This window comes from Amblyomma maculatum, chromosome 6, assembly GCF_055883805.1.
Source record: "Amblyomma maculatum isolate TAMU_Amacu chromosome 6, ASM5588380v1, whole genome shotgun sequence".
Taxonomy (NCBI): Eukaryota; Metazoa; Arthropoda; class Arachnida; order Ixodida; family Ixodidae; genus Amblyomma; species Amblyomma maculatum.
This window is the reverse complement of record NC_139349.1, coordinates 32,424,507-32,441,054: the sequence shown is the minus strand read 5'-3', so window position 1 is coordinate 32,441,054 and position 16,548 is coordinate 32,424,507. Positions and strand designations below refer to the sequence as shown.

The following is a 16,548-nucleotide window of genomic DNA, read 5'->3' as shown; positions in this document are numbered from 1 at the left end:
AATCCGGGTGCTCTGGCACAGTAGTCGGGCGTCTTACCACTGCACGGCAGGAGGCGGAGGTGGTGAAGGGTGGCAGTTCCTGGCCCTACGGGGTTGGGACGGTAAGTCAACGCCGCTTGCGGCGGGGGCTAGCCAGCCACTGAATTTTATCTGTTGTAGGCCGTCATTGCACCCGCCACCGCTTCGGTGGTGGTGGACGACGGCTGTTGTTGCGGCGCGCGTCTTTCTCTCCCTCTTCTTTTCTTTCTTGTCTATTTTTCTCTTCTGTCCGCACGAGGCAGCGGAGGTGGCTCAGCTACAGAGCCAGTAGCAGGCCCGTGCATTTTCTTTTCTTTCTTTCTACAGCCACAACAACAACATTACCACTGCACCACCCCGGCGGGGCTTTGAACGGGGTATTTTCGAAACGATAAAAATATATCGAGAAAAGTACGCTAGGTTACCCCCTTACAGATCTAAGAAACATTCAAAGGAATGTTTAAATGCTTGCAAAAAGTGTCTGAAACTAAATGAGTGCATTGTTTACCCAAGCCTTTAGATGAGCACTTCAAAAGAGATGTTTCTTTTTGATGCGTATCATCTACGCTCTTTGGGGGCCATGTTTTCTGACAGGACATTTTCGAGTACATTGCTTTCTTCCTTTAGTAAAGAGATGCAGCAATAGCGTGATCCGATACCGTGGTTATTTTCCGCGAGGACCCAGCTGCGCCTACAAAATGGCAAGCGTGGGCCCTTGAGATTTGATATCAAAGCTGGATCTGGGCAGTTACGAACAAAAGTAATGGAACAAAAGGTTAGTTACAATATACTGCACTTAGGTTCAAATACTAGTATAGTTGGAGCAAGTTTTTCGAAGTTCACGCCTAGCTGTATAAATGCTTTTTTTTTTTTTCGGAATAATTTAAATCAGAGTTTGTTGTTTTCTTTTAGATCTTCAAATGATGTCCTGGACACAGTTTCCGTAAATACAGGACGAGACCTGACGAAAACAGAGAGAGTCGTTACGGTGCACACATTTAACCAGGCTACTAAATATAGGTGCAGATATCAATCGCTTATTATTGCTCAATGTTACGGGCGTATTTTATGATGCTAGGACCGGTGATAGACGCATGTTTCTTTTGATAGGCAGTCTCAAACATTGGAGCATTTTCATTCAAAGGTCGCTCTAATCTCGTGCGTGAGAAAATAGAGCGTCGTCTTCGGCACCACACTTTTGAAGCGTATTTCCTCGTATTTCTGACGTTTTTTTCCAACCCCACAAGACCCTTATACATCATGAAGTCTCAAGGGGTGTTTCTTACTTCTGTCCGAAAACGCAAGACCCCACACGTGCAATAGTGGCGAGCAGAATCGAAGCATTAACCTACGCCATTTATTCGATGCACACCAAGCAGTTAAAGGAACATTCTCGCTGCTGGCATTTTGTTGTATTTCAATGAGGGTCCCTGCATGCTTCAGTGCCGCGATATCTAGGTGACTGTTGGGCGCTGTTGGGGCCCCATGCACCTTGGCTAATGCAAGTCCGGATCGCCGAGTGAAAAGTACGCCTTTCGACGGTTTGAACTCGTGATAAATGTGGGTTGCCTTTGACTTTCGACGGGCCACAAGATATTCTTCGAAAATACAATGCCACTCTTTTGAAAAAACTGTGTAATCAATGTATGAAAAATATGTGATATTTGAATGATGTGTTTGATCTAAATAATATGCGTGTGTGATAAATATGATCTTCTTGTGTGATGTCATACAAAGATCAAATAGTTTTTCTTTAAAATCACATACAATTGTGTGATATCGATAGCCATACAACATCTTATGTCACCTGTTTCTTCAGCTCTCACACAACTGGCGTTTATATCATATAGACTGTGTGATACTGAACTTCCATCTAAATCGGGATCATTCAGGTGATCAATGAGAACATAAGATTTGCGTGATATATCCCATCACTCAAAATCAATCGTCCAGACTTTAATTGTATGACACAAGATCTTATGAGTCGCAAAGCTTGCTTTTTTGGACATTATGAGAAAGACGTCACAGTGCTAGTGACATGAGGACACGATGTTTTGCATATTAAAGGTTGTAAAATGTATGATGAGAAATGAGTAATTGTAAATAACCTAATGGATCGTTGCAGAGCTTTCTTACAATCAGTAGCAGATAGGCTTGCTGTCGTTTTTTTAGTGCACTCATTTTTACATTTTACAATTTGCATTTTTAGTGCACTCATACTACCATCAGAGCCGAGCAAAAACTTCGCTTGTGTCCTGCTGGTTGCCATAGCAACTGTGGAGGCAGCCGTTGTCCAGCCACCAAAGCAGCAAGTTGGGCGGCGGCACGTGCAACAGATGCCAGTGTGGCGAATCCCCTCCCGGCTGTCGCCTCCGGCTCGGAATTTGCTCGTACGGTGTCAGTAAATTGTAACGAAATTTTTCTTCGTCAAGCGCTCAGGTGTGCCATGCCATTTCGTTTCCCATTCAGCATCCACCGATTAGTCAAGCTGAATGCTAGTTTCCAACAGTAATTCGAACCGATGACACATGTAACTCCAGCTGTATGCCGTACAGCAAAGACATTTAACACTGCCAAACTCAGTGCCAGCTTCTAAATGCTAAACCGCTTAGCACAACCATGCAAAACAGTGCTTTCGCTCGTCTTGATCGGTTCAAACGGAGTTAAACACCGGCTACGTTTTTTTTTTTTTTTTTTTTCTGCATGGAAACTGCTCTAAGAAGATTCTTAATAGCTATATACAAGGTGTTCTAAATTATGCAACGCTGATTTGTCTTTGAAAAACGATGTTGGATAATTCACTGCGGTCTGCGCAGGATGAATGTGCGATAGGGCGGACTTGGCAGGGTGTAACAGAAAAAAATTATTTAGCGAAAAAGGCATTCCACTTTCTTACTTTTCGCTTCAGGGCTCATGATTAAGGCACGAAGTTGAAGCGAAAATCGAAGGCGGGTTCCGTTTAGAAGTTTCATAATCGGCATCGTTGTTTGCAATATGCAGCGTTTAAAAAAAAAAAAAAAAAAAAGGATTTTGGAAGCTCTTAGGTTGGCTTTCCCACACTATAGACTGTAAAAAAATTGATGCCGCTTCATCAAAATGCAGATGCAGTTTACGTCGTTAATGACGTAAAGGTCGTTTGCATGATTCTCGTGATGGTATCACGCAAAGGACAATATCACGATATCACGTGTACTGCGGCAAAGCCAATTTAGCGTTCCATAAAAAGCGTATTTCTCGAGGCTCAATATTCCGATACCAAGCGCCGATTAAGAGTTTTTATCGACTCGACTTCCCCTCAGTGTTAAAACGCTTCAGTTTCTCAATATAAGGTTGTGGCATATCATCAAAAGAGTTGATTAGTGATTTTTAGTTTTTCAGTGCACTCCACACTGCAAACAATGTCCACCTTTACAGACCACACCGGCATACCTTCCACGACATTTTAGAGAAAAATCTGTATTGAATAATTTGAAACACTAGGCCGTCCTTCTGGACGACCCATGTCAGCACTGACTCCGAGAGTGTCTAGCGTGTTCAGCAATTTGCTTGGTCAGCGTGCCGCACTTATAACGTTACATTTAGTGTTGCTCCAGAAGACACTCGAATGAGTGTTTAGATTATCTAGGGTATACGTGTTCCCCTTCCAATAAAAAGAAAAAATTTTTTTTTGCTGTCAATGATCGGCACATTTCAGCTATGTAGAGTACTAATGAAGCGACACAATATCGTTGACTAAGTCCTCATTAAAAAAGGTCGGTTACTTTGGAGTTTGCGGCTGCTTGACGCTGCACACACGATGTTAATGGAAAGCCCCCGCACGGCACACACAGGAACTCAATGTCACCGTCTTACGCTGAATAAATGGCCCCAGAAGGACTGTCTGACAGCACTGCGCCGGAAGTTTGAAAATGAGGAAAAACGCTACGATTTACACAGGCCAGTAAAAACATCAGTATCTAGTGCAAAATTTCAAATTTTACATTTCTCAATACCATCACGGGAGCTAACTGAAAATTTGACGCTGTACGCGATATCTTTATAAATGGCTACACTTGCCGAGAAAGTAGAAGAGGGTATCCCCATACACAAAATTTGGAAAAGAAAATAAGATAGGAGGGGAAATAAAATGTGGAGTGGATTTCTCATTTCTACTGCATGTATTCACATTGAAAGTGCAGCGCAGTTCTTTGCCGAGTCTGATCCCAAGTCAGATACGCTGCAGTTGCTGCCTGCCTGGTTTCCAGGCACTTCTTTCTTGATAGCACTACAGTGGCGCTACAGTCCCTTGCCCTCGACGGAATCGCCAACAAGATGCTTCTCAAAGGCGCCCGAAAAGCGCCCGCGAATGCGTACACAGGCTCTTTATACCACGCAAACGCTCAAGAACCAATGCTTATATAAGGACCGATCGTTCCTGAATCCCCATAACTGACAGACGAACACGCCTATATCCGGGAGCGAAACCCAACCGAGCAAAAAAAGGGGGAGTAAAGGAAACAGATGGGGAAAGGGGGAAGCTACAGGCCACTTATCCACGACGGCCCGGCCAATAGGGCAACACTGGCTCCTGAGGAGAATAAGAGCGGCTCGCGGAGCGTTGCTTTAGGAGGCAGCAGACGTTCGTAGGCGACCGTTAGGAGCGCCCACCGGCACCGAGGTGCACGGCTTGCTAGTCGGTCGAGCGTCGGGACTGCAACAGTTTACGAATGGCCGCTATCAAGACGGACGGCCCTGATCGAATTAGGAGGGGGCCCCCTTCTCTCGGCAGAAAAGGGATGTCTGGCGGCGATGGGGGCCACTACTGCTGCTTAGGCCTAATGGCGTCGCCCTCTCGCAGGGCGCGACCGTCGGCACATTGGTAACGAGGCTTGAATGAGTGCGCGGCGGCGGCGGCGCGGCCGAATCGGGCTTTCCCGATAGCAGGAGCGCGCGCCTCGTCGGTGCGGGCACATCGGCCGCAGCCGAGTTAGCCGCGTCATTTAGCAAACTCGTTTCGGAACTTGGCAGATGTGTTGCCGTTTGTTATGTGTGGAGTGGTGCCCCCTATAGCGCGCCTGATGGGCTCCCGTTACGGACGTGTACAGCGTGCATTGCGTAAGCGCACGCACGGGACAACGAGATTGCGCGACACCCTGCAATGTAGGGAGTAGTAATTATGAGCCTTTCGATTGGACTCGCGACGCTACTAAGTATCGCCACCGGCGATGCCATGTTCTGAAGGGGATGGCGAACAGCCCGAGAGAGCCGGAACGGTTGGAACCTAAAGGGACGCCTTCGGAAGATTTGCTTTTCTGATGGGCGCAAAAGGGGACGCATTTCCTGCGTCCTATATACTGATGGTTGGGAGTTTTCGTTCCCGTGTCATCTACCAACAACGTGGTTTGCGTGAACAACGGAGGCGTTCTGAGTCAGAACATTGCAGCTAAGTATGATGGTACTTGCTCGTCACCAAGGACGTGGCGGCGCAATCTTGTTGCGAGTTTCGTATACTGTATGTAGAGGAGAAATTATGACTGAGCATATTTTACCTCTTTTTAGCTTGTCTTCGATTCTTGACTGCACTGTGTCTACCCATCGATGTATGCGACCTCAACTGTATCGCTCAAACGGCTCTGCTTCGTCACATCGCCGGGGCCCTCTGCTGATATAAATACACATCTCCATCGTTCTTATTTTGGTTTGGTTTGGGTTGCGGTTTAACGTCCCAAAGCGACTAAGCCTATGAGACGCCGTAGTGGAGAACTCAGGAAATTTTGACCACCTGGTGTTCTTTATGCACTGACATCGCACAGCACACGGGCGCCTTGCTTTTCGGCTCCAATGAAAAGCGGCCGCCGAGGCCGAGATTCGATCCCGTGCCCTTGGGAACAGTAGTCGAGCGCCGTAAGCAATGCGCCAACTCGGCGGGTCATACTCGAAGTTTTTAGAACGCCCACGCATGACGTGCAGCTTTCCACCAGTAAATATACTGGCCGCTCAGAAATAGCCACTGAGATAGGTAGGTTATATCACCCTTCCTCCTTGTATTCTTTTTCTGGGCTTGCAGGACTCTTATCGATGCAAAGAGACAGAGACCGTAGTGTATGAGCTCGAGTGAAATGGTAGTTGAATAGGAAAAAAAAAAAAATAAAAAGACACTTTGAGCGTGTAAAATGCTTTTGTTTTATGTGTATATATATATACACACACACACACATATATATATATATATATATATATATATATATATATATATATATATATATATATATATATATATATATATATATATATATATATATATATATATATATATATATATATATATATACACAAGCTATGATAACGCAGCGACTACTCGGCGAAAGATCGCTTTGGCAAGAAAGAAACATTTACTAGCGAAAGATGCCGCTGAACTGTATTAGGTCAATTTGTGATTCACTATAAAACGTGACTGTGCAACTCTTAGCACTAGGTACCATTCACTCGGTTAGAATAAGGTACATACATTGCGCAAACATCAATGCATTCAATGTGACAGATAGCTTGAGGTCAGGGTCCCTCCCGGCGTAGTGTATGCTGTGACAAGAGCCTACCAACTCACAAACGATAACACAAAGGTTTGATACAACCGACGTATACAAGCGATTTCCATCCCTTTAGCGCTGGAAGGCATCAAGTCATCTAAGCAAAAAAAGAAGTGCAGGATGTCAGGGGATATTGCACGTATACATATCACAACCTTCGGGATTCAATGAACGACTCTCAAACAAGCAACCGTTGTACTCGTTTAGAGTATTCTGCCTATTCGGATCCGTGATAAAGCATAGGGACGAAAGAAAACGTGCCATTCTAGCTAGCGCAACAAGTATTGACTGGCGAGGTTGTACACCGTTGCTTGCATACACCGCACATGCCGAGAATCAAGCGATCTTCACCACTGAACGCAAGCAAGCATTACAGCAGGAAGCTGTTGTGAAATAGCAGGACGGCCTACTTTGCCTTTCTTGTCGATAGCGCAGTATGGGAGAGGACAGTGCTACGCGCATTGCTCCAGTTTTTTGCGTACAACGAAATCAAGTGCTCCCCCTTGGGTTAGCTCCTTTTAGTTATGATGTCATCGCATAGCTGTAGAAGATCAAACCTTGCATGAAACTGCAGCCGGCATCCGCTCAAGGTTCGCGCTCTCCTTTTCGCTCGTACTCTTCCACGAACGCTGGTGTCAGCGAAGTTGCCGTCCGTGATTTCGTACAGTGTTTGCTAGAGAAGAGTTCTTGTTTGTTTTGTTTCGCTGCCTTGCTCCATTTCCACACAAACCGCTTTCGCCGTTCCAATTCAATGATACACTGACTGCGCCAACGCAGGAGTTCTGCTCAGCCCCATATCAGATGCGTTCAAAAATATATGTGAAAAAAAAAACAAAAAAAAAAAAAAACAGACGTATGTTCGCCAGCTGCGTGCACGTGTACCCACGGCGCTGTTATTAATTTCTCTGTTGCAGTTATCTTTTTGCAGTTGCTAAGTTGTTGTTATATTATTTCCAGTGAAATGAAAGATGCCACATTCAAAAAAGAAAAAAAAAAGCGGGAAATGTTGTGGGGACGTGGCGACAGCTGTTTGTGAGATCGAGGTTTTATCCTGTGCTGACCCTTGTTCTTCCTCGATGTTTCTTTGAGTGCCCGCGATCTCCCTTAATTATTCATATAGCAGTACTGCCAAGGCAAATAGGAATTGCTTCACGGAGGGCAGAAATATTTTTCAAAGTGCAATAAACACACATAAAACCATTCGTGCAACCATGCAGGTGAACAGGGCTAGTTATACTAATAACATTGACTCTTATGCCTCGCTTCTTGGTTCCCCAGTGCTCAGGATGCAGCATACGCAGGCACACGCCCCTGGGGTCGAAATGTCCGCTTCTTTCCGTATCTACAGCCTCTATCTATCTCTGCCTGCGAAACTTCTAACTGTTGGCTCATTAGGAAACGTGTTCGTAACACGTAAATGGAGAGGAAAAACGATACCATCTGTGATGCCTCTTGGTGCCCCGCTCCCGCCTTTTATATGCGCCAGCAATTGTGAATTTCGGAAGGCGGTACCAACTTGCTCAATTAAAAGCGTCAACTGCTGCTCTGTCTTTGTGACACATCTCTGTAATCTAAAGTGAACCCATCTTATTCGCAACATAGTTCTTAAAAGCCGTCGAGCGATCATCGCAAAGGTTCCAGCACATGAGGGACGCGAAATGATAATAACCGCCACCGATATGCTAAAGACATTGACCGCTTATCTGGTCCTTACTTTTTTTTTTTTGTTCAATTAATAATCAGTGCCGAGGAACCAGCATTGAATGCAATATGAGCTGACTTGAGGACACACCTCTGTCTAGCACCTGCTATGTAACTCTCACTTCGGAAGAGCGCCGCGATCCCTGTCAGCCGGAAGCGGTGATGCATCGCGCTGCTCTGCGTTCGGGTTCGACAGGTGGTTGTGACTCGGCGTCCATGGCCAAAAAGCCTGCGTGTGCAGATCGTGGTTCTTTCCTTGTGTCACAAGCTGCACAAGCTAGCGCGACGCACGTGTACCAGAGTAGGCCTTGGTATTACTGCCCGTTGTGCAGCCCGCAGCGATGGTCCTAATTTCCACTGGTGCCTAAATATGCGCGCAGTTAACTGTACGGCTGCGTCATCAAGGCACCACGGAACATGGGAGCTTGCGTACAAGAGATGCTGTATTCGTTCTTTTTTTTTTTTTTTTCCCTTAGGAATCCTGAGCGCGCTGAGATCACACTGTACGCCTGTACTTCGTCTTCCAAGATGTTTGCAGGGAGCCCTGGCCCATTCAAGATCGTGCTGACTATATTAGGTAACTCTGCTCCTAGTGCCTTCTGCCTCCGGGCGCTATAATAAATAATTGTGCCCCCCCCCCCCCCCCCCCACGCACACGTGCGGCGAGAGGCGCATATGAGCACAATTACTTATTGTAGTGCGCATGATACTGATTGGATCAGGTCGCCCCTGCCCTTCGCAGTGATGCAAACAGCAACAGCTTGTGAGACGAAATGTATGGTATTTTAAAGGTTTTTATTCCGTTTCATTTCATTTAACAAGAGACTCCCTAAACTGCATTTTATGACGTTCGCTGCTGTAGTGAATACTGACAGGAAAGCGTAATTATCGCTGGTAACTGCCACTGGTACGCTGGTAACGACCGCGAGGGACAACCAGCTTTCGCCAAAGAATGTCTTGTCTTAGTTATCATTGTACAGTGCAGCCATAGTTCCGTCTGAAAACAAAATCGCTGCCTAAACGGCGCTCATTTATTGAATGGGCGGCGCAACATTCCGGTATCACATAAGATGTGCCACGCAACCGCAAAGGCTGCCATACCACTCAGGACAAATAAAAAACGGACCGAACAATTGAGACGAGAAGGAAAAACACAGGGGACATTGTTCGAACGAAAAATACGAACGGGATTTCGTTACAAAGCTTTATAAAAAAGTGGTCATTGCCCTTTCGCGGCGGTAATTAAACGCCTAGGAATTTTATCTTTTTCATCTTAAATCTTCTCGCTCACCTGCTAGGATTTGATTTTTAATACAACGTGCTATGTCTAGAGCGCACACCGCGTCCTTTACAGGCGGGTATCGCGCCAGCCGATAGAACAAAGCTGTATATTCCGTTTTATGCGTTCAAGGTGCGTGACGCCTTGCTACTACACCGTGACGCTAAGCGAAAAGAAATGCGATAAGGAATTTGATCGAGCACTTCGTTATCGTTCATGCAATGCACAGCGTTCGGACCGAAATAAACATGGATCTCCATACATTTCGATGTACGGCGGGGTCGACGATGAGAAACTTTCGGTGGTTTAGTGCAACAAAGATATTCCTATGTATACCCTTGTTTGTGCCCTGGTGACTTGTTTTTTCCTGTGGTGAGAGCGTAGTAAAACACACGAAGTGCTATCAGACTGGCATGATGTAATCACTGATATCCAACCTAGGCCAAATTCGATGATGTAATTTATTGCCACAGGTGCAGCTTTGTCCAGAGCGCCGTGGTGCAAAAAAAAACAAAAAAAAAAAAAAACAATGGCCAAATAGGAACAACACACTGAGGAGAGAGATATGAAGCTAACTGCGTTAGTGTGCTCGCAAGTGTTGTTCCTAGTTGGCTGATGTTTCTTGCGCCACGAACCAACTAACTCACATTCAGATCCATCTTGAGCAGCATGATTGAAGGGGTTTTCATCTAAAAAAGGTGGGGTCGAATAACCGTATTCCGAGCATTCCACTCCAGAGAAGCCGAACAGGGGACCAAGGGGTAGCACGTGCCCGTTGCAAACCGGTGGGTACATGACGTCACTGGGGTTCGAACTTCACGACTCGTTCATATGGTCCAGACCGAATTTGTTCCTATAAAGTGTATAGGCACAGCCTTTGCCAAACGTGTAGGGCCCAGGGGGCCTGGTGCTGAGCTGTGCAGTGGCGCTGATTCAGCATTAGTGGACGTACTTCCCATTGGAGGGGGTAGGACAAAAAATCTTACCGTCAAGAGATTCGGAACACTGGTAATGCATTACAAGCCGCACGAAGTGGCTCAGAAACGGACCCCCTGGGCTCTAAACCTTTGACAAAGGTACAATAAGGGCAAACGCTGGGGATCCCAGTGTGATGCGTCCCTTACGTGCTATGCCGAATGAAATTTATTTCAGGTTGATCGGTCTGGACGCGCTAAACTTGTCCCCATTCTTCGCCTAAAAGGCACTTCAGTGCTATTACCGCATACACTCGCCTAATTAGTTGGCATTCAGGCGCCGAAGCGTGTACATCCGGTAGTCTTCGCCTACGTATAATTCTTATTCCATTACAGGACGTTGACTTCTTCTGGGCGAACTTCCGCTAGTGCCCGCGATCCTACTTCCGCCGGATAGTGGGCCGCCTGCTGTCTGCTCCTAGCGATAAAGCTAAAAAGAGTGAAAGATCCGATGTTGACGAACAAAAGAGAGGCGGGAAGGCGTACGCAGAAAGCAGAGGAAAAAGGAGGAGAGAAATAAAGGGTCCAGAAAGAGAAGAGAAAAGCACGAACGTTGAACATTGTACTTGCAGTTAAAAAATAGTGCAACTTAAAAACGCGAGCACTGCGGAGAATGGCACTGATTGAACGAAGAGGGCCAGCAGCTCGAATGCTGGCGAGGGAAAGTACGATGAAATAGATGTAAGGAGAAAAAAACAAACTCATACGCACACTAGCTCACGATTGAGAGACAGAGAGGGTGAGGGCGTGAAAGAAAGAAGAAAAATCAAAGTGGAAGTGGAGAGCGAAGGCGACGTGTGGGGAAGAGCGTCGGAGACGGGACATGGTAGGATGGGCACAGTGTGTTCCAAGAAGATAACTGGGCCTCCATGCCCTATCACTTTACGCAGAGGGCCGCGACTGGGGGCTGCAGGCATGGCTGCAGGAAACGCGACCCTTTTAGCCTGCTCTCGCTAGCGCAACGGCTGCCTTCAATTCATGGACAGAGCGCGCACGCAAGGAGAAAAAGAACCGACAAAGTGAAAGAGAGAGAAAGAGAGTCTGCAAGAATTTCGTCAGATAAGAAATCTTCAGTTCTCTTCTGTTCTTTCTTTTTGAAAAAAAGAAGAAAAAAGAACGATATAATCCGTGCGTAACACTGAAATGACACAATAGACATGGCTGAGAAAAAGAAATGCTAAATCGAAACTTCGGGGCCGTGGCTCACGAAAAACAAGCTTCGAGGCTTGTGGCATTGTGCTGGGAGAGAGATCGCGAGGAATTAACGCTCGCTGGCGCTCAGACGGCCGTCCCTGTGGAAACAAGGCCGTAGAACGCGAGGCGGGAAGATGAGTGTCAATAACAAGAGCGCAGAAAGATGCAGACCAGAGCGGGCGCAGAATCATCCGCCGTCGCCTGGCGATGATGACGCCAGCCTGGGAAACCCTCTATAGAGGGGCTGTGCTTCTTTTTTTGTGTGTGTGTGTTTTTATTATTTTTTTTTTCCCGCTAGCCTGCAACAAGCGGCGTCGGACAAGCGGCAAACGGCTTCTAAGAAACGACAAGAAAAACGGTTTTGTGACGAGCGCGATATGGAGGACGCAAGATATAGCGACAACTAATCTATGCGCACGAGAAGCGCGAAGGGAAGTCCGATAATTACGACTTACAAGGTCGGAAGCGCAAGGAGCGTGGAAAGTGAGTTAGCATTGCAATTTGTTAATCAGCAATCATGACTGAAAAATATGGACTGGCACTGACGGAGAAAGCAGACAAAACTTTATTGCCAGGCAAAGAACGTCTGTACTAGAGTCACGGCGCTAAAGCCACCGAGTAAATATTTGCTGGCGCAACGTACGTCGCATTCTAAAGAAAATAAACAAAAAAGATTTTCGAACCCGATACGCAAGCTGCTTGGAAGTGGGTCTTCGTGAGATCAAGCTGAAGCTTTTTATCATCGGCGATATTGATTGACGTCAGTGTAGAGGAAGCCACAGGCGAGACATTTGGCGGGAAAACAAAGTAATTACTCAGATGTGGGAAACAAATATAGGTTTTCATGATCTTATCAATTTTTCGTGCAGGGCGCACAGTGCGTAGAGGTAACGACCCAGCCTGCCAATTAAGTTGCTTCCTTGCCTTAGCCAAATGAATAAAGGGTACGAAACTGTTATGAGCGAGATATCCTTTTTTTTTTTTCTTATTGGTTGTCAGTGAAGACGCTCCTCAGCTATCTGCTTTCTTTCTTGTACTCTATCAACAGGCCGCCATGGACTTTAAAGAAAGATAGCCGCAGCCTTTGCTCAGCTTAAGCTTGGTGTCGTGGCGTACCTCTGTAGTTCCACTTGACTCAAGCAGGGAGGAAAGGTAAGCTAATAAGAAAAAAAAAAGGAACCTGACAACGTGTATCAAGGTCGTGCAAGGGCGCGCACACAGTTCAAACGGTATCGTTAGATAGGCAAAGTGAAATGAATCTTGCTACTCTGTAAAACCAAGCCAACGCACTGATTATTCAAAGCAGCTGAAAAGCCTGCGGCCCCCTGCCCACAGATGAGGACTCCGTGCAGTCAGTCTACGGCACTCGTCACGAAAAATCACTACGGCGTTATGCGATCCGAGTACACATGGGGCCGTCTACCTTCGCGCTCCTAAGCATTTCTTCTCGGAAACAGTGACGCCTCAAACAACGGAAACGGCAAGCTGAGCATCGCGCAATGAAATATGTGCTGTGCGACACAGAAAAAGCCGCAGTATGACGATGTAGTGCAATGGGGCGGCGGGAAGTAGTACAGCGCACACACACACATACACTCACACGTGCGTGCTTATATGCGCCTGCTGCTGCAGCGGCGTACACAAACCACCCGGCGACCGGGGGCGAGTCAGCGAACGCGCTGTCGCTTCGCCAGACAGCAACGAGTCCAAGGCCGGCGGCCGAGCGGTTCTCAATGAGCGCAATGAGGCTAAATCCGCCGGTCGCAATGTGGGCCCCGCGTCTACCGCGCTTTCCGCCACATAAGCCGCACAAGCCGCACCCTCTTCCCCTGCCCATCTTGGGGCGCCTCAGTAACTTCACCTCTTGCCGTGAATGCTGCTTCTTACGTTTAGCTTTCTGCTGTGTTTTAAACTGCTTGGAACGTAGCCCAAAGAAAGGTAAGGTTGAAGCACAGAAAGGGCTGAGTGGGACTTTCACTCAATGGAAGAAATTTCGGCGCATTACGAGAGCGTACAATGGAGTGCCGCCATCACCTATAAGCCATAGTTGTGACGCGCTGTCTCTCAATGACGTCAGGTTTTTTCGGAAACTCGTTCCGGTCGTCAGGCAGCCGTATGCTTCGTTGGTCCGCGAGTGCAGGACCGTGTGAACTGCTCCAGATTTGTGGGGCGCGCAGTCCTCGCGTCACGGCCCCCTAGCATTTGAGACAGCCAGCTACTACCGGCTTATTCTTTTCCGAACTTTTCTTTTCGCACTCTGTCACGCGTTCACTTCGTGTCCTCAAAGGGCGGAGCCATGGTCCTTGAAAACGCAACTATGAAAACAAAACTGACGTACAGGTTTGCGAATGAACCTATTCTACGCCAGAAGCCATGTGCGCCATGCGAACTGTAGCATAGGTTTATATCCAGACGCAGCGTCAGTAGAGTTCTCAGGAGACACTTCATCCGGCTTCTCAGTTGGGCAGAGCCGCATGTTCGCACCGCTTGTTCAATGATTCACTGACCTGACTACACCCGATCACGAAGGTTGCAACTTAGAAGCAGCCCTTAAACTGTGTTTAGGTTAGACTCAGTTGTTGCCAGCTCACTGACATATTGGGCTAGATTTCGCTGTTACGTTACGTGATATGACTGTGACGTGATGTGATGTGACATGTCTGTGATGTGCCTGTACTAACTTCACCCATCCCTCCCTTATAACTTGTATATCCACTCATCCCTTTCCCTCAGTGCAGGGTAGCAAACCCGTTCCTTTTAAGGGTTAACCCCCTTCCTTTCCTCCTTCCTCCGTCACTGAGCTGACAACATTTGATCACGAAGGCTGCAACTTTGAGAGTAGCTCTGACATCTGTGTTTAGGTTATATTAAAATGTCAGCTCAGCGACGCAGAAGATGCATTTCTCACGAGCGAAGCATTTTGCGTACAGTGCATCGCCAGCACAACAACGGGGACGTCATTTCTTGCTAAGGCCAATGAGTGTACTAGAATGCGTACTCTGTAAGGGAGGATTCTGCCTAACAAACAGCTCCTCACTCTTTACACGTCATCGGTTGCAGGCCGGCTGACAATTTTGTTTAAGCAAGCTTAGCTCGTCATAGTAAAGCAACTTTTGCCAGACTCTGGACCTTCGCACGTGAAGAGCTGCTTATATAGGTACAAATCCCGTTATTTACACTTGCCGTACGCACACACGCAAAACGTTGGTACTCATAGATCGATACTGAGAATATACTTTCTTCAGTCATTTTTCGATCAGAAGACTGTAACGGCGATATTACTTTTTGTTTTTGTTTTCGAACAGTGAAAGAAAAACATCAGTATAGATAGCTGAGCTATAATTACAATTACAAACTACTTATTCGTCATACTTTAAAAAATATAGACATATATACATATATGCTCGCTCACACACACACACACACACACACACACACACACACACACACACACACACACACACACACACACACACACACACACACACACACACACACACACACACACACACACACACACACACACACACACACACACACACACACACACACACACACACACACACACACACACACACACACACACACACACACACACACACACACACACACACACGCACGCACACACGCACACACACACACACACACACACACTATCGGAGCATGAATGAAAATCCCTATTTCACCCTTCCCGAAAATGCAGTCCCACGAGGTCAGGGCTACACAGCACAGCTTAAACAGTGCCTATTCCACAGGTCGAGCATTGATCGCAGCCACACAAGCAGGCGAACAAATAAAACCACGTTGTGTACGAACCTGAAGAAGAGCAGTAGACGATCACTCTGCCATGAGCATCGTCTGTCCGTCCGGTCAGAGCGAGCGGTGACGTCTCGGCGATGCGGGCCATCCGGCTGGCTCATCGGCTGCTTCGACGCACGCCGAAAGCGAGTGTGGGCGGATGGGCAGGCAAGCACGCAACGGTGGCGGCGACGGTTCAATCCCCGCGGGAGCGCTCAGCGTCTATCCGTCCATGCATGCTCGCTCTCCTTGGGCAGACCACGCTGATGGGAGAACCAAGAAAAACAGAAGGGATGGGGACAGAGAGGGAGGCGGTAAACGTGCAGGAAACATCACTTTCTCGAGCCCCGAGTGACCGGGACGATGAAGAGACAACGAGCGTGCCTCATCGCGCGCGCGGGGACGCGTCTGCTGCCACGGCTTACACGCACGCACACACTTTCGCCGCTGTTCGTAACGCGAGCTCGAACTCTGACGCAAGCTCGGGAGAGAGTGAAAGTACGAGGGAGATGTACAGAGTGACGAGGGCTTGAGATAGGAGGAACTGAGAAAGGGAGAGCCAGGACACGGGGTAGGAGAGAGACGGATGGCCAGCGTGTGGGAAATGCCACGGACGATCCCTAGGTGGCGCTGGGAACCCCACCCCCACACCCCCATTCACCCCCACCAACCTCGCACTGCTCCGTTTCCTTTCATTTCTATTTTCCAATGTCATCGCCTTGCTTTGCCCGCGCGACACACATGCGCCTAGCCCTCGCCCTATTTTTCATTTGCCTCATTGCTATTTCTTTTCTTTCTTTCTCTCCTTTCTTTTTTTTTTTTTTCTGCACTGCCAGCTCCTCATTCAACGAACTCGCCAGCGCACAATTGGGTCTCTTTTCACGTCCTCTCCGTTATTAAAGCTGGCGGGAAGGGAGCGCACGGCTGACTGAAATTGTGCAAAGGAAAGGCGGGAAACTGTATCAGGTTTTTCAAACGGCATGGAGGACCGCGCGTACTGAAGAGCGAGTGGGGTTAA

The 16,548-nt window shown here is 47.4% G+C and overlaps 1 long non-coding RNA gene across 2 annotated transcripts in view; it reads right to left on the bottom strand.

Moving 5' to 3' along the window:
* Window positions 1-16,003, bottom strand: part of LOC146185410 (uncharacterized) — a 38,537-nt gene extending 22,534 nt beyond the window's left edge. For both annotated transcript variants that reach the window (XR_014707991.1, XR_014707992.1), the window contains exon 1: window positions 15,549-16,003. This is a non-coding gene — a long non-coding RNA (uncharacterized LOC146185410). The remainder of the gene's footprint in view (window positions 1-15,548) is intronic.
* Window positions 16,004-16,548: the final 545 nt, after the last annotated feature.